This window comes from Lutra lutra, chromosome 5, assembly GCF_902655055.1.
Source record: "Lutra lutra chromosome 5, mLutLut1.2, whole genome shotgun sequence".
In the NCBI taxonomy this organism is placed as follows: domain Eukaryota; kingdom Metazoa; phylum Chordata; class Mammalia; order Carnivora; family Mustelidae; genus Lutra; species Lutra lutra.
The window spans coordinates 153,424,757-153,442,646 of NC_062282.1; the positions used below are offsets into that span (position 1 = coordinate 153,424,757).

The 17,890-nt window shown below is 42.5% G+C and overlaps 2 long non-coding RNA genes, 2 other non-coding genes and 1 pseudogene across 4 annotated transcripts; 2 read left to right on the plus strand and 3 right to left on the minus strand.

The window, feature by feature from the left end:
• Nucleotides 1–1,566: 1,566 nt before the first annotated feature.
• Nucleotides 1,567–17,754, plus strand: LOC125100617 (uncharacterized). Its single transcript, XR_007127609.1, has 3 exons — nucleotides 1,567–1,577; nucleotides 17,334–17,338; nucleotides 17,429–17,754. It is a non-coding gene; the product is annotated as an uncharacterized LOC125100617 (long non-coding RNA).
• Nucleotides 2,738–7,041, minus strand: LOC125100618 (uncharacterized). The gene is made up of 3 exons (XR_007127610.1): nucleotides 6,967–7,041; nucleotides 4,289–4,292; nucleotides 2,738–2,762 (listed from the first exon to the last, which is right to left on the minus strand). It is a non-coding gene; the product is annotated as an uncharacterized LOC125100618 (long non-coding RNA).
• TRNAE-CUC (transfer RNA glutamic acid (anticodon CUC)) lies at nucleotides 6,970–7,041 on the minus strand. Its single transcript has one exon. It is a non-coding gene; the product is annotated as a tRNA-Glu (tRNA).
• On the minus strand, nucleotides 7,339–7,444 carry TRNAL-CAA (transfer RNA leucine (anticodon CAA)). Its single transcript has 2 exons — nucleotides 7,407–7,444; nucleotides 7,339–7,384 (listed from the first exon to the last, which is right to left on the minus strand). It is a non-coding gene; the product is annotated as a tRNA-Leu (tRNA).
• LOC125100616 (homeobox protein NANOG-like) lies at nucleotides 8,366–11,266 on the plus strand (annotated as a pseudogene).
• Nucleotides 17,755–17,890: the final 136 nt, after the last annotated feature.

Genomic DNA, 17,890 nt, shown 5'->3' on the forward strand with positions numbered 1-17,890 from the left:
CTCTGCGTTTCTTTATAGCTTTATATCACCCAAAGAACATGCCTGGGCATGATGATTAAGTCCCATCCTTCACGCTTTTCAGAATTCAAAATGTCTTAAGTCTCTTTTAATTTGCAAGTTCCTCCTCCACCTCTTCTTTCCTTTATCTGTTAAAAGGTCCCTGTCATTGGACCTGCAGTTTCTCCCAGCGTGGATGTTGCTGTTTGTGGATTCATTGTGCTGTTCCGCTTGCTTCTCTGTCCTCCGAGTTTCCTGCAGACTGGTTCAGAGGCTCAGTTGGATGCAAGTTTGGTTGCAAATTGACAGGAGTATGGAGGATACTGTTGTGTTCCTTCATCAGGCTCCTCATGCCTAATTTGTCTTTTGTGATATTAGCAGCTGTTGATCCTCAGTGCTTAAATCCATTAAATCCACTGTTTTATTGGAGACTAAAAATATGATTTTTTAAAAACTATTCTTTTTTTCTTTTTAGTGAGAGTACTTTTATGAAGAATATTTCTCCCTCTTTCCTTTTTGTTTACCCATTGTTTAAAAACACACAAGGAAGGCAGGGTAAATACCTGATTTTCCTCTTTAACTCCTTTCCAAGAATATAAATCTGTCTTATATTATTCTCCAAATGTAGTACAATTGTTGCAAAATTGTAGCTCTATTTTTAACTAATTGAAGAGCCTCCATATTGTTTTACATAGCGGCTGTACACCAGTTTGCATTCCACAAACACTGCAAGAGGGTTCCTGTTGCTCCATATCCTATCTAACACCTCTTGTTTCTTGTGTTGTTGATTTTAGCCATTCTGACAGGTGTGAGCTAATATCTCTCTTTTAAAAGTTTTAATTTTTTACACTTTTTAAAATTTAAAAATAAAATAATAATAAATAAAAGTATATAAATAAAATTAAAAGTTTTATTTAAATTTTAGTTATTTAACATACAGGGAGGGAGGAAGAAGGGGGCAGGGAGGTAGGGAGGGCCCTCACAAGCGCTGAGTGCCACCTAGGTAACAAAATGGCCCTCTACTGTCTGCAGCGCTGACCAAACAAGAAATCAGTGAAGCTACAGAAGGACCCAGTCAAGGATCACACAGCAGCTGGAATTGTCAGGGTTTGGGAGCTTCTGCTGATGTTGCCTCATCATAAACATGTTAGTACCCCAGCTCTCCACCTCTCCAGGTCCTCTGTCCTTTACCCACTTCTTGCAGAGCCAAGGAAATCCCAGAAACTCCTTGACTCACCCTGAAGAGTTAGTTTCCAAAAGCTTCAATGCAAACAGCACTGTGCTTTTGTCTGCCCAACTGTGGAAAGATTAGTCTGATGCCCATTAAAGGGATTTCTAGCAGGGGGAAAAAATTGTACAGGACATTTAGGGACCCCATGCATGCTTGACTGATGCAATTATGTTGCTCCCTGAGCACTCTGGCTGCCTCTGCACCGTGGGCCCCAGGGGGCCATCTCTTCCCTCACCCACTCCACTGCTGAGGGGAGTCAGAAGACACAGAGCAACCAGGAGCCAGGCTCTGCTGTTTCTACCATTTCTGGATATGTGGTGTGATCTTTCAAGTTACTTAGTGTCTTTGAGTCTTGCTTTCGTACAAGGCACACTGTTGCTTTTGAGGCAATAGTGCTGTCCTATTAAATGAATTACAGTATTGAAGATACAGACCTGGCTCAGAAGAAGTGCTCAACCATGAGACTCTTCTGCCCTGGGGACACTGTGGCCAGAGTGATTCAATTCGCTTGTTCCCTAAACAGCTGTGAGCTGGGACTCTGCCCCTCCTCTCCCCTCTTTTACCCCCCCAGCACCACCCCACCCTGGCAGCTAAGCCTGCAAGGTCTGCCCCCATGAGGCTCCCAACACACAGAAGGGGCAATGCACTTACCTTCAAGGAGAACTAGAGGGGTGAAAGGTGTTATGCACTGAATGTCATCCATTCTTCCCCAAATTCATACGTGGAAGCCCTGATTCGAAAAGCGATGGTATTTGGAGATGGGGCCTTTGGAGGCAGTTGAGTTTAAATGAGGTGGGAGGTGGGGGTGGGTGAAATGAAGACGGTTAAGAGGTACAAACTTCCAGTTATAAAATAAATAAGTCTTTTGCCATTTGCAATGACATGGATGGAGGTAAAGAGTATTATGCTAAGCCAAATAAGTCAGGCAGAGAAAGGCAAATACCATATGATGTCACTCATATGTGATGTCCCTCATATGTGAAATTTAAGAAATAATACAGATAAACATAAGGGAAGGGGGAAAAAGGAGAGGGGGAAACAAATCATAAGAGACTTGTAGCTATAGAGAACAAACTAAAGGTTGATGGAGGGAGGTGTGTAGGGGATGGGCTAAGTGGGTGATGAATACTGAGGAGGCCACTTGTTATGAGCAGGGAGTGTTGTACGTTAAGTGATGAATCACTAAATTCTACTGCAGAAACCAATATTGCACCATATGTTAACTAAGTAAAATTTAAATAAATAAATAAATAAATAAGTCATGGGGACTTACTATATAGCATGGTGACTATTTTTTTTTTTTTTGCAGAATTTAAATTTTATTTTATTTTTTTTTTTTTAAGATTTTATTTATTTATTTGACAGAGAGAGATCACAAGCAGGCAGAGAGGCAGGGAGAGAGAGAGGAGGAAGCAGGCTCCCTGCTGAGCAGAGAGCCCGATGCGGGGCTCGATGCGGGGCTCGATCCCAGGACCCTGAGATTATGACCTGAGCCGAAGGCAGAGGCTTAACCCACTGAGCCACCCAGGCGCCCCTAAATTTTATTTTTTATAAACATATATTTTTATCACCAGGGGTACAGGTCTGCGAATCGCCAGGTTTACACACTTCACAGCACTCACCATAGCACATACCCTCCCCAATATCCATAACCCCACCCCCCATCTCCCAACCCCCCTCCCCCCATCAACCCTCAGTTTGTTTTGTGAGATTAAGAGTCACTTATGGTTTGTCTCCCTCCCAATCCCATCTTGTTTCATTTATTCTTCTCCTACCCCCTTAACCCCCCATGTTGCATCTCCTCTCCCTCATATCAGGGAGATCATATGATAGTTGTCTTCTCCGATTGACTTATTTCGCTAAGCATGATACCCTCTAGTTCCATCCACGTCGTTGCAAATGGCAAGATTTCATTTCTTTTGATGGCTGCATAGTATTCCATTGTGTATATATAAGCATGGTGACTATTTTTAATAATGTAATACAATATACAAGAGTATATTTAAAAGTTACTAAAGAGTAGATCTTAAAAGTTCTCATCACAAGAAAAAAAATGTAACTCTGTAAGGTGATAGATGTGAATTAGATTTATTGTGCTGATCATTTTGCAATGTATACATATATCGAATCATTATTTTGCACAGCTGAAACTAATACAATGTTATATGTCAATTATATCTCAATAAAAAAAACATGAGTGTGTCTGTGGGAGTGTTTCTGGATGAGACAATTAATTAAATTAATAAATAAAATAAAATAACTGGTACATCGTGACCCTTTAGATTGATTTCAAAACTGAACAGTATTGTTGCAATGTTATGTGTCAGTCTAAACTACAATGTTTGGGGTCGCCTAGGTGGCTCCGTAGGTAAGCGTTCACCTTCAGCTCAGATCATGATCTTCCAGGCTTAGAAACTGAGCCTCACCACGGGCTCCCCGCTCAGCAAGGAGCCTGTTTCTCCCTCTGCCTGCTGCTCCCTCTACTTGTGCATTCTTTTTCTGTCAAATAAATAAATAAAAATTTTAAAGATAAATAAATAATTTTGTCCAAGAGACAATAAACAAATTATGTAGTTTTCACCTTTTTATCTTTGTGTATCAGTTTTAAATATAATATACCTGCATGCTATGTGATAAAAGAGAGGGGCAGTGGGTGAGAGACTCTCCTCCTTTGCCTATAGTTCTCTGTGGACTAGGGCATGATTTCTGGAGCTCTGGGTACACACAGCAGAATTCAGTGGCCACTTCCCACACATGTATGTTGGGAATGTTGCAGTACCCATATTCCGACTGAGAGATTAAAGAAAGGCATAGGCTATGAGACATAAACCCATATATTCACCTCCACACTGGTTCCAGAGATGCACATACACACCCTCACACAGACAGGTGGCTGCATCTACCCACCATCTCTCTATTCAACACAAAATACATGATAATTACCTCCAGTAATGTAGACTTAAACGTCCACACCAAGCCCACAACGCTACCCCTGCTCACCCCAGAGATCCATGTAATCACCCCCCACACCCTCTTCTCGCCACCCACATCCACCCAAACCAAGCTGCTGATGGAGAATCAGAGGTACTCCGGTGCCTAGGCCTGAGAAAGGAGCCCTGAGATGGGGAAGGAGGACCTTGCCTGCTGAGTTCCTACTGTTCTGGGAATTCCAGGGGGGCACTAGAAGCCTGGTCAGAGATGGAGCAACTGCAGGGCAACCTCCTTCTGGAAGAGAGTCCCTGTGCTCCGCAGGTATTCAGGCAGATTTCAGAGTAAGTAAATGAAGAGATTTGAATGAAGGATGGATTGAGTGGTTGAGCTGTTTTTCAGTACAGCTATTTACTTATGCAAATAAGAAGGTCTTAGAGGTAGGGGCTTTTTCTTATTCTTTTCAGTGATGTAATAAACACTATTACGTGTCTACTCTTTAATTAACTCTGCATGTCCATTTGGCCATTTTTCCCCTCCCTCCCTCTCGCTTCCTCCTTCCCTCTCCGTTTCCTTCCTTTTCCCTTCCTCCCAGTCTCTTTTCTTTCCTTCTTCTCTCCTTTCTTCATTCAATTGCCCCTTGTTCCAACAGACATTTAAGGTAACACAGAGCCTGGCGCTTTGTTGATGATTTCCTCAATCAGTCTTTAACTGTGAACGAAAGAATGAAGGGAGGAAAAAGGAAGGTCCAGGGAAGATGACAAAGCCTCCTTCAAGCCAGTTTCCAGCCCACCATTCAGACAGATGAGTACTTTTCCTGTCTTTCCTGTTTTAACCAGTCCATTAAGTGCTTCAGAAGAGGGCTTCTGAGGTCAGACTGAGTCAGCAGAGATGGAGAAATGGGAAGCTGTCTTCCTAATAACCCTAAAGAGTGTGAGTCAGTGTCTCATCTCTTCCTCCAAAGCTCTCTCCTCCCAGCACTTGTCTGGGCAGGGAGGCCCTAACTCTCTACTCCCTGCAATGTTATAAAAGTACTTGACCTTCTGAGATTGAGACTGTTTCTTTCACTCTGCATAATTACCTGAGCTCTCTATCCAAGCTGTTGCCTATATCAATAATTCATGTGTTGTTTTTGCTAAGTAGCATTCTATGGTATTCTATGGTGCTAGTCTATGCAATCCTATTCTACAGTTTGTTTAACCATTCACCCACAGACTGGCATTTCAGCTGTTCCTGGTTTTGGTTGTTACAAATAAATATGCTATGAACATTTTTGTAAAGGTTTTTTTTTTTTTGTGAACGTTAAGTTTTTCATTTCTGTTTCTCTATCAATCCTGAGATAAATGCCTAAGAATGTAATTGTTGAGTTGTAATGTAAGTACATGTTTAATATTGTAAAAAATTGCCAGACTCCTTCCAGAGTGGCAGTACCATTTACCTTCTGACTAACAATGATAAATGATCCAGTTTCTCTTCATCCTCACTAGCATTTGGTGTTATCACTACTTTTTATTTTAGCCATTCTGCAAAGAGAGTGGTGGTATCTCATTGTGATTTTAATTTGTACTTCAATAAAATATATATTAATGCCTTTTCATGTCTTTGGCTCATTTTAAAAATTGGATTGTTTTACTTTTTTACCACTGTTTTGAGAGTTCTCTATGTATCCTACGTATGAATCCTTTATCAGATATGTGGTTTACAAATATTTTTTCTATCTATACCTTGTTTTATCATCCTCTTAATGAGGTCTTCTGCAGAATAAATTTTTAATTTTTACAAGGTCTGATTTAATGATGTTTTCTTTTATGGATTATACTTTTGTTGTTATCTAAGAGCTCTTCACTAAGCCCTAAGTCCTGACGATTTTCTCCTAAAATTTTTATAGTTTTATATGTAATATTTAAATATGTAATTCATTTTGAGCTGATTTTTGTGTAAAATATGACCAGTTTTTCAAATAAAGTGATTCATCTGCTAATAAATTTTATATACCCATGGTAGAAAAATTAGCATATGCATAACATTACAACAAAGAAAATTAAGACTTTTCATAATCGTACCACTTATAGAAAATCATAAAAAAACATAAGTTACATTTAGATGTTTGTCCTTTCAAATTTCTTTTTCCTTTGTTTTTATATATGTTTCGCTCCCTTCCAATTCGTTTTGAAGATGCGGGAAGATACAAAAGATATTTTGGGAACAATTGGGAGAAATTTGAATATGAATTGGCACATGATAATATGTTAATGTTGAATAGCCTAATGATGTCTGCAACTTTCACATGGGTGCCAAGCTGGGGATGCAAGTAAAAGAAATTTCTCTCTAGAAATTCGGCAAAAATATTAACCAATGTCGTATCTATGTAGAGAGAACACGGTTGTTTGTTTTGTCAGTATTTTATCAGTATTTTAACTATTCAACATATCTTCAGAATAAAAAGGTAGATGTTGTATGGGGGAGAATGACCAGACTGCTTTCCAACACCTGAGTCCTTGTGAGAAGCTAAGACCCCCTTGAGAAGCCCCTCTATGTGAAAGGTCCCGTTCTAAATGTCTTTTGGACACCTGGAGAGACTTCTTAACCCCAGGGATATCTTTTCGAATCATTTGGTGCTGCCTGCGTCGGGGTATAAGACAATGCCAGACACACAGCCAGCGCTCACTAACCGTAGTACCGTCCTCTGATCGTTATTTTTTGCCAAAAGTGAAAGTTACCCGATATAGTTAGAGGTTTTACAGTGAAAAGAAAAGGGGAAGAAAAAAACAAACAAACAAAAAAAAAACAAAAAAAAAAACCACCAAAACCCATTCCCTGACCGGGAATCGAACCCGGGCCGCGGCGGTGAGAGCGCCGAATCCTAACCACTAGACCACCAGGGAAGAGCCACTTGCACCTTCTCTGATAAGCTAGACTAAATATACCATGTATGACACAAATTGAGGCCATGAACACGATTGGCTAAATTTTAGGTGCCTGAACCTCCTCCTTCTTCTAGTAGCAGTCCCTCTGCCAGAAAGGGAGGTAACGGAGGGCTGCGGCGGCATTATATTCTGAGAATGGCTGCCCTCTGAGAAAAAAAAAAAAAAAATGAAATGAAATGAAGTGAAAAGAAAAAAGAAAGCGTCAGCAGCCACTGGATGATTTTGGGGTCCTTTGGGGGAAGGAAAAAGGGTATGTGTCAGAAGTGGGATTCGAACCCACGCCTCTATTCAGAGACCAGAACACCCGCAGGGAAGGTGAGCACCTTGAGTCTGGCGCCTTAGACCACTCGGCCATCCTGACACCCGGAACGAAACCTGGCTGTGCCGAACCCGCTTCCTGTGCGGGTAGCCTCGCTGCCCCGCCCCGCCCCGCCCCGCCCCGCCCCCGCCGCCGCCGCCGCGCGGGCTGACTCTCGCTCTCCCGCCTGCGGCTCGCCTAGAATTCCAAAGAGTGCGGGGTCTCTGATGCACCCGGAACCGTCTAACCTTTGTCTCCCGCGCAGGGACTCGAACTAACCAAGCGCAAACCCCTTGGAAAACCGAACGGGTTGGCGACCACTGCGCAGGCGTCGGACCGAAACCCCTTGGAAAACCTAACGGGTTGGCGACCACTGCGCAGGCGTGGGACCCAAACCCCTTGGAAAAACTAAACGGGTTGGCGACCACTGCGCAGGCGTCGGACCCAGCGAAGGCGCTGCCCTTGCAGCGGCGAAGGCAAGGAGAAATCCCGGCTCCTGCAGGGCGCGGCTACTTGCCCCGTCCAGACGCCTGGCTCCGCCGCTCGTGCCTGGCCCTCGCTGGTGAAATCCCGGCCAGTTAATCCAGGGAGAGCTCGTGGAAATATACTCGCCACAGAGCAAGTGGCGAGTTTTCACTGTGATTCGGTATTTCTGCCTTCCTGTCCCTGCCCAGCCGCCCTTCAAGATCCGCCTCTCCTCTGCTAAGTCGCACACTCGTGGTTGGAGATAACGGGGAAACAGTGCTAAAGATAACGATTATGCTAACTATTAAAGAAAAAAGAATATTCATTCGCGACACTTGTTGAAGTACAGTAAAGAAGACTATCTAAGGGCGGTGTAGGTGTAGGGACCACTGCAGTGGGGTCTTGCATTGGGGGTGGGGGGAGAGATTGGACTCCATTCCGAAGACAACAAAGATAAGTGAAATTTTGAAATTTTGTAGCTAAGGAGCCAGATTTGGGGGGGGGTCAGTGGATGGAAAATTAGTAAGAGATAACATCGTCAAAGGTGAGGGGGGGAATTCTATCTCAAAAGGCCGGACAGGGTGGTACGATACCACCTTGGGGGGTGGTGGAGGATGAGGAACCCCCATTAGATATCCAGGATGATCAGATATCAAGGATGGGAGATTTGGGCTAACCTGATCCAGCAGGAATTTTGCTAAGACTGGACAGTGCAGACACAGACATGGAAGTCCAAAAGTCAGGCCTAGCCGGAAAATAAGTTAGGGGGACGGTTAACAAAAGTGTGCAAAAACAGCTAGTGTGTTTTCGCAACCAGTGGGAAGGCCCAGCTCCTCTGCTCTAGACCCTCCCTGGTTCATTCATTCATTGAGTATTGAGGCTCCACTGAAAATACAGCAATGAACAAACTCCGAAGCCCGCGCCCCAGAAAACTGACTGCTAGTGAGAGAAACAATCTGCACAATGAATACACGGGCTGTGGGAACAAAAGTAGGGCAGTGAAGTAGCAGGTTGTATCTTTAGACTGGGATGATCAGTAAGGCCTGCTGAAGTGACATTTGCAAAAATAATTTTGAGAAGTAAAAGACATGACTCTCATGCAATATATGATCCACACATGACAAGATTTTATTCAGTTCATTAATGAGGGACACAAATTGTGCTAAGACCAATTCAAAGGGAATTTTGAAGAATTTTTTAAATTTTTTAATAATGAGTCAATCAAAGGAATGTTGAAAAAAGATTGCTAACAGATGGAAGAGAGGTTAAGATCCCAAGGATCAGTAATAAACTATGGTGCTTAAAGTTGTGATTTCTACTTGGGTTTGGGGTTTTTGGGTTTTGTTATTGTTGTTTTTGTTTGTTTGTTTTTTACCAGAGAGAATTCAGGGGCATCTCTTGACAAATTTTATTTGTATTGCTTAAGTAGGAATCTCTGGCCTTGCTCTCAAAGAGAAATCATTTTGTATTGCTATCACTTTTCTCCAAGTTAACCGCTATACCTGCAAAATTATAAAATAGCCAAGTTAATCAAAGGTGCCCATGGAATCAGTTAATTCCCAAAAGGTCTGCTACACAAGGCTAAGTACTCCACTCTTATGACACCTAGCATGCAAGAGGACAAGAATTGGACAGTAGTTAAGTAGTAATAACAGATTTTATTCAGAAAATGCTGTAGTAGGGAACATGAAATCTCATATAGAACTGGGCTCAATTCTAAATATAGCAAGGAAAAGCCAGAATTTGTAGTCAAGGAGCGGGATGAGAGTCAGTGGATGAAAAATGATTGAGAAAAGAGAGTAGGGAGATTCTTGCTAACAGGATTTCTGCTAAAGGCAGGCCAGTCATGAGATACCACCTGGAGGATGGTGGGGGATGAGGTATATGATTAGATATGGAGAGCAATTAAATATCAAGAGGAAAGGATCCTGGATGAACTATCAGGATTATTAAAATTATCCATTTGTTATTATTATTAGGATTATTAAAATTAGACTCCATAGCTCTGGGCAGACTAAGGCTCTGTGGCCCCAGGAAACTATTCCCTACCCAGTCTGAACAACTTGGCAGCTACCTTTTGCATCACAATGGCCTTGCAATAAGTGTGGATACAGCTCAGTCCCAGTGCCCACCTCATCCTGAACCACCCAATTCTAGGGACTCTTCAATGCCTGAGACTTATAGGCCTGAAGAAAATTATGATCCTTGCAAATGTCATCTACAGAGACACCCAGATGGAGACCGTCTCTCCTCTTTCCTCCTCCATGGATCTGCCTATTCAGGACACCTTGATTTTTTCACCAGCCCTAGAGTAAAACTTCTACCGATTTCCGTAGAGAGCACAGTGAAGAAGGAAGATACAGCCCAGAGCAAGAAACAGAAGACCAGAACCATATTCTCTCGGACCCAGCTATATGTACTCAGTGACAGATCTCAGAGACAGAAATACCTCACTTTCCAGCAGATGCGAGAACTTTCTAACTTTCTGAACTTTTGCTATAAGCAGGTGAAGACCTGGTTCCAGAACCAGAGAATGAAATGTAAGAGGCAGCAGGAAAACAACTGGCCAATGAATAGCAACAGTGTGACTCAGAATAGCTCAGCAACTATAGAATACCTAAGTTTATATGCCTATTCCCAGGGATTCCTGATGAATGCTTTTGGAAACCTTCGAACATGGAGCAGCCAGACCTGGTATAACCCACACTGGAGCAATTAGACCTGGAAAAGCCAGTCTTGGAGCAACTGTTCCTGGAATAGTCAGACCCGGTGGCCCCAAGCCTGGAACAACCAGGCATGGAACAATCAGCTGTGGAGAGGAATCTCTGTAGCCCCAGATCCAATTCCAGCAAAATTCTGTCAACGATTTGGGATCTATCTTCAAAACTGCTGGGGAAAGCCATAGTGTAAAAGAGCAAACTGCCCAGTATTTTAGTACCTAGCAAATAATGGATTTTTTCCCCGAAGTACTCTGTGAGCATACAGCCTGGAGATGTGTGACAATGAGCATATTATTCAATCTCAGTTTGGGTAGTGGCTGTATTACTTCTCCTAGGATTTGTCTGTTAGGGTCCCGTACATTTGCCTTGATATTGTTTCTCTTTAAGCAGTTGAGGGGGTATGACTGGAGTCTAATCAAAGAGGTTTCAGTAGCATTAGCTGCTGTGGACAACATAACAGAAGATGTTTCTGGCAGTAGATAACTAGATATAATACTAATTTGAATATTTTTAGGTTCTAGAATCTAACCTCAAGAATAGGAAGTGATGGATCTCTGAATTCTACTCCTGAAACCGATACTACACTGTATGTTAACTAACATAAATTAAAAACAAAAATAAAATAGGAAGTAAAAAGAGATGTGTGATGAAGGATTACCCGTATTTTCTAAGATTGAGAGGCTTTACTTTTTGACAACCTCAGGTGTTACAGTAAAGAGTTAAACTATGATGTGCTTCTCTGATTTCTTCTGCCCCTTGTGCTGTTTTACTACAACTCCTGATTTTTCATTATTCTACTATTTGTAGAAAGAGGTTTTGTATTTTATTTATTTTAAGATTTTACTTATTTGTTTGAAAGAGGGAGAGAGTGTGAGAGAGAGCATGAGCAGGGGGTAGAAGGAGAGGGAGAGGCAGGCTCCCTGCCAAGAAGGGAGGAGAGAACAGGGAGCAGGGAGCCGGATCCAGGGCCCTATCCAGGGCCCAATCCCTGGACCTGATCCCTGGACTGGATCCCTGGATCCCGGGATTATGACCTAAACTGAAGGCTTCGATGTCTTTTTACTACATCTGTATCTTTGGGATAAATACCACTTTACCTTAAAAAAAAAAAAAAAAAGTGCAAGGATGAACGTGGAAGCCCAAGGTTGAGGCCTCGTTGAAAAAAGGGCTCAAAGAGTTATTGGACCAAAGTGCGCCTGCTCCCCAGTGAGTTACAGACAGAGATTACACCAGGTGGAGTTGCCTTACAAGGCCATCTTTATTTGTATGAATAAGGAGATGACAGGGAGTAATTTCCAAAGCTGTGTCTCCGCAAAGGAGGAAACTTTGGCTCTTTTAGGGTGCGGGATGAATATTCAGAAAGGGATTTTAACAATATAATGAGGCTGAAGTCACTGTTGGTCACTCCTGGCACTTTCTGATTCATCTGGGCAGGCTCTCCCTCAAATGTTTCTTTTTCTGTTCTAGTAGTTTGTTAGCTTGTTTCTAAAAGTTAAGACTAACAGCTACACAGGAGCTTCTAGTAGTTTAGTTTCTGCAAGAAAGATTGACAGTACACAGAAGCTTCTACTAGAAGTTTCCTGAGTTCAGGGGGTCAGGCCAGTGACAAGAGGAGCCTAAGTAAAGTTGAGTCGGGAGAATGTTTGTCACTATTTATCTGTGTTGTCTATTTACAACTTTTGGATAATCATTTCTTACCACATTGTGCCCCTGACTGAAGGGAGGACATGATCATTTGGAGATGGCGTTTTCTATACTGTTTGTGATAATATTCAAGTTCTCTGGTAGCTTACTTGGCCTTTGTGACCTTTTGGCCAGCTTGACCCCACTACACGGTCTCCCATGTGCCCCAGTGAGCTAGCTGCCTTTCCTCAGCTTGCTTGGTCTGCCTTCACCCCCACTGCCAGCCATGCCCAGAGAAGGCCCTACTCTACCTAAGACCCTGGAGGCAGCAGAGAAGAAAACAAAGTATCTGTTCTTAAGAAGCTTATATTCCAGGAGAGGAAGACCTAGAATAAACAAAATTATTATATGTTGGGAGTGATAAGTATTGTGACAAAAAATAAAGCAGAGAAAGAAAGGTAGAGGCAGGTGATGAGAAAGACCTCTCAGGAAGTTCCTTTTGAGCAGAAATTTGTAGAGTCAGGGAGCAACCATGTAAAGTATCTGGGGACAGAGGGCTTCAGGAAGAGGGAAGAGCAAATACAAAGGCCAACAAGGAAAGCCAGAAAACAGTATGGTTGAAACTGAGTGAGAGGGACTGATGCCAGTCTGTGCAAGACACAGAGTGAAGAGGACAGCTTTGAGCTGAGGTATGGTCTGCTGTCCCAGGATGTCCTGGCTGTTGTGTGGTGATTAGACACTAGAGTGCAAGAGTGAAGCAGAGAGAGCAACTGACAGGCTACTACAAGGCCCTTTGACTAAACTGGGTGGCAGCAAGCCAAGCAGTGAGAGAGAGTTGAATTCTGGATACAGCTGGGACTCATTGTTGTCAACACAAAATGAACAAACCTTGTAGGATTAAAAAAAAAAAAAAAAAAAAAAAAAAAAAGGAAGAGGGATGCCTGGGTGGCTCAGTTTGTTAAGCATCTGCCTTCGGCTCAGGTTATGATCACAGGGTCCTCGAGTCCAGTCCCACATTGGGCTCCTTGCTCAGCAGAGCTCCTCCCTCTGCCTGTTGCTCCCCCTGCTTTTGCTCTCTCTCTCTCTGACAAATAAATAAAACCTTAAAAAAAAAAAAATAAGGAAGACTTTTATTTGAGCCCAAGGACTCGAATTGTATCCAAGGACAGCAACTTAGGATACACAATCATCACAAAGAAGGGAGTACTCTGGGGAAAAACATTTGAGGCAGGGCTACATATGTTTTCACACAAGTTACAAATCAGGAATATGACCCAGTAGGAGGACCCTGAGATCAGCACATCCCATGTTTAAAACTAAGTCAGTATCCAAGTCAATAAAATAGGAAGTGATCCAAAGACTGACAGAACAAACTCCACCACTAAATACAGTGAAGAAGCTGCATCTCATAGGTTACGAAGGTCAGAAAGGTGGAGGGAGACTGCGCCAAGGAGGACACACATGGAGAGGGCAGAGAAATGGTCTTTCCCATCCTGAGCTCAGAGGGGTAATACTAAACCACATAACATTTGGCTTTAAAAACCAGAGGGACTGAAATCCACGAGTTTGTAAAAACAGTTGGGACTTGGAGCCTAGAGCTTAAAAAATATGCTGACTCACCACAGGGTTGGCCAGGGGTGTGAGTGATAGCTGGGTTGCATCCCTTCAAGAGATAGTAGTCCACATGGAAGGCAACATGAAAATGGCAGTTCACACAATGCCAGGGGGCAAATGGGAGACAGACCTATTTGTAATGATTTTGGAACATGTTACAGGACTTTTCTGAAAACAAGGGAGCTGGCAGGTGCCATTTTCCACCCCCATCCCCCACAATAAACACAGGGACTCTGTGGAAAGATTTAACAGAACTATGTAGAACATTCCATCCTAAAAGAGCAAAAATGAACTTTTGGGACTTCACCAAAATAAAAAGCTTTTGCACAGCAAAGGAAACGTCAAAAAAACTAAGAGGCAACCCACGGAATAGGAGAAGATATTTGTAAATGATGTTACAGATAAAGGGCTGATATCCAAGATGTATAAAGAAATTATCAAACTCAGTACCCACAAAACAAATGATCCAGTCCAGAAATGGACAGAAGACATGAATAGGCACTTCTCCAAAGAAGATATATAAATGGCTAACAGACACATGAAAAAATACTCCACATCACTTGTCATCATGGAAATCCAAATCAAAACCACAATGAGATACCAACTTATACCAGCCAAAATGGCTAAAATTAACAAGACAAGGAACAACAAATGTTGGTGAGGCTGTGGAGAAAGGGGAGCGCTCTTACACTGTTGGTGGTAAGAATGGCTTCAAGCTGGTACAGCCACTCTGGAAAACAGTATGGAGGTTCCTCAAGACTTTAAAAATAGAGCTACCCAATGACCCAGCAACTGCACTACTGGGTATTTAGCCCAAAGATACAGATGTAGAAAAAGAAGGGGCACATGCACCCCAATGTTCATAGCAGCAATGTCCACAATAGCCAAACGGTGGAAGGAGCCCAGATGTTCTTCAACAGATGTAAGGATAAAGAAGATGTGGTTCATATATACAATGGAATATTACTCAGCCATCAGAAAGGATAAATACCCATCATTTGCATCGAGATGAATGGAACTGGAAGGGATTACGTTAAGTGAAATAAGTCAAGCAGAGAAAGACAATTATCATATAGTTTCAGTCATATGTGGAATATAGGAAATAGCTCAGAGAATCATAGAGGAAGGGAAGGAAAACTAAATGGGGAGAAATCAGCAAGTGAGACAAACCCTGAAAGGCTCTTAACTCCAGGAAACAAACTGAGGATTTCAGAGGGGAGGCGGGTGAGGGGATGAGGTAACTGAGATATGGGCATTAAAGAGGGCATGTGATATGATGAGCGCTGGGTGTTATGCACAACTAATGAATCATTGAACACTACATCAAAAGCTAATAATGGCTAATTGCATATCTAGAAACTAAACTAAACAAAACTAAAATGTCTATACTACCCAAAGCAATCTACACATTTAAGGCAATCCCTATCAAAATACCAGGAGCATTTTTCACATAGCTAGAACAAACAATCCTAAAATTTGTATGGAACCACGAAAGACCCCAAATAACAAAGCAATCTCAAAAAAGGAAGCCAAAGCTGGATGCATGAGGATTCTGAATTCAAGCTGTATTACAAAAATGTAGTCTCAAGACAGAATGGTACTGGCTGCAAAATGGACACATTGATCAATGGAAGAGAATAGACAGCTCAGAAATGGACCCAAAACTATATGATCAACTAATCTTTGACAAAGGAGGAAAGGATATCTGATGGAAAAAAGGCAGTCTCTTCAACAAATGGTGCTGGGAAAACTGGACAGCCACATGCAGAAGAATGAAACAGGACCACTTTCTTACACTATATGCAAAAATAAGCTCAAAATGGACGGAAGACCTAAATGTGAGACAGGAAACCCCAGAATCCTAGAGAAGAACACTGGGAACACTCCCTTTGACCTAGGCAGTAGCAAGTTCTTTTCTTTTTTCTTTTTTAAAGATTTATTTATTTATTTATTTATTTATTTGACCGACAAAGATCACAAGTAGGCAGAGAGGCGAGGAAGCAGGCTCCCTGCCGAGCAGAGAGCCCGATGCAGGGCTTGATCCCAAGAACCCTGGGATCATGACCTGAGCCAAAGGCAGAGGCTTTAACCCACTGAGCCACCCAGGCACCTCAGCAGTAGCAAGTTCTTAATAGACACATCTTCAGAGGCAAGAGAAACAAAAGCAAAAATGAACTGTTGGGACTTTATCACTAAAAAGCTTCTGCACAGTGGAAGAAACAAGCAACAAAACTGAAAGGCAGCCTATGGAATGGGAGGAGATAATTACAAATGATATATCTGATAAAGGGTTACTGTCCAAAATATATAAATAACTTATTAAACTAAACACCCCCCCAAAAACAAATAATCCACTTAAATAATAGGTGGAAGACATGAATAGACATTTTTCCAAAGAAAAAAGACACATGAAAAGATGCTCAACATCATTCATCATCAGGAAACTACAAATCAAAATTATGATGAGATACCACCTCACAGTGCCATGATGGCTAAAATTAACAGAGGGAACAACAGATGTTGGTGAGGTTGTGGAGAAAAGGGAGCTTCTTTCACTGTTGGTGGGAATGCAAACTGTTGCAGTAATCCTGGAAAACAGTATGGAAGTTCCTCCAACAGTAAAAATAGTAATACCCTATGATCCAGCAATAGCACTACTGGGTATTTACTCAAGGGATACAAAAATACTGATTTGAAGGGGTACATGCACCCCAATGTTTATAGCAGCAATGTCCACAATAGTTAAATTATGGAAAGAGAACAAATGTTCATTTTATCAGCTAACGAATGGATAAAATGGATAAAGATGTGATATACATATATTCATATATATATATATATTCATATATATACTTCTATCACTCAGCCATCAAAAAGAATGAAATCTTGCCATTTACAGCAACAGGATGGAGCTAAAGTATATTATGATAAGTGAATCAGAGAACGATAAATACCAAATGATTTTACTCATATGTGGAATTTAAGAAGCCTAACAGGTAGGGAGAAGAAAACAAGGAGGAAAAACAGACTCTCTCTCTTCCCCCCCCCCAAATTACTTGTTTATTTGAGAGAGAAAGCACATAGGAGCAAGGGGGGTGAGGGCAGGTCAGGGTGGGGGCTCAATCCTAGGACCCTGAGATCATGACCAGAGCCACCCAGGCGCCAGAAAGCTAACTCTTAACTATACATAATCAACTAAGGGTTGTTCGAGGGTAGTTGGGTGTGGGAGATGGGTGAAATAAGTGATGGATATAAAGCAGGGCACAGGTTGTGATGAGCACTGTGTTATATGTGAGAATCACTAAATCCCACACCTGAAACCAATATTACTCTGTATGTTAACTAACTGCAAGTTAAATAAAAAACTTAGAAGAAAAAAAAAATCCATGGGACAAGTAGATCACTCAAGAAAAGATCCAAGAGAATATTTGATCTTGGTTCCAATCCATGGGGACAGAGTATTTTGGTGGTACAGTGGTGGAGGGTCCAGCAAAGGAAAGGAGGAGCAAATGAGGAAGGTAGAAAACCAGGAAAAGTGTGAAGTCCTAGAAGCCACTGGGGTTTGGGGTAGAGGAGTATGGAGGGAAACATCGGCATTGTCAGATGTTGCTCTGAAGGTGGAGAGGCCGTTCCAATGGCTTGATGGGGAGGAACTCTCCCCCGGAGTCATCTGAAGAGAGAATGGAAGTGAAAAAGAGTCCATAGTGAATCTGGGCAACTTTTCAGAGGACTTTTGATGCCCCAGAGGGAAGGGTCCGTAGCTGGATGGGCCCTTGGGTTGTAGAGAGACGTCTAGGTGGTTTTCAGGCTGGCTGATTCTGCGGCACGTGTTTGCATGTTGGTGGCAATTGAGAGGGAGAAATTGTTGGTGAGGTACAAAACAGGAACAGCTGTGGAGACGACATCCCTGAGCAGGCTGGAGGGGCTGGGGCTGGCACCCAGGGGGCAGGACCTGGCTCTATACATTTCCCGCATCAAGCGCAGGCACTCGCGACAGAAACCACCTCCGCACGGCTTGCCCGCAGCACAGAGGCAAGCTCGGGCCATCCCTGCGGGAACTACGCCTCCCGGCAGGCAGTGCGCACCG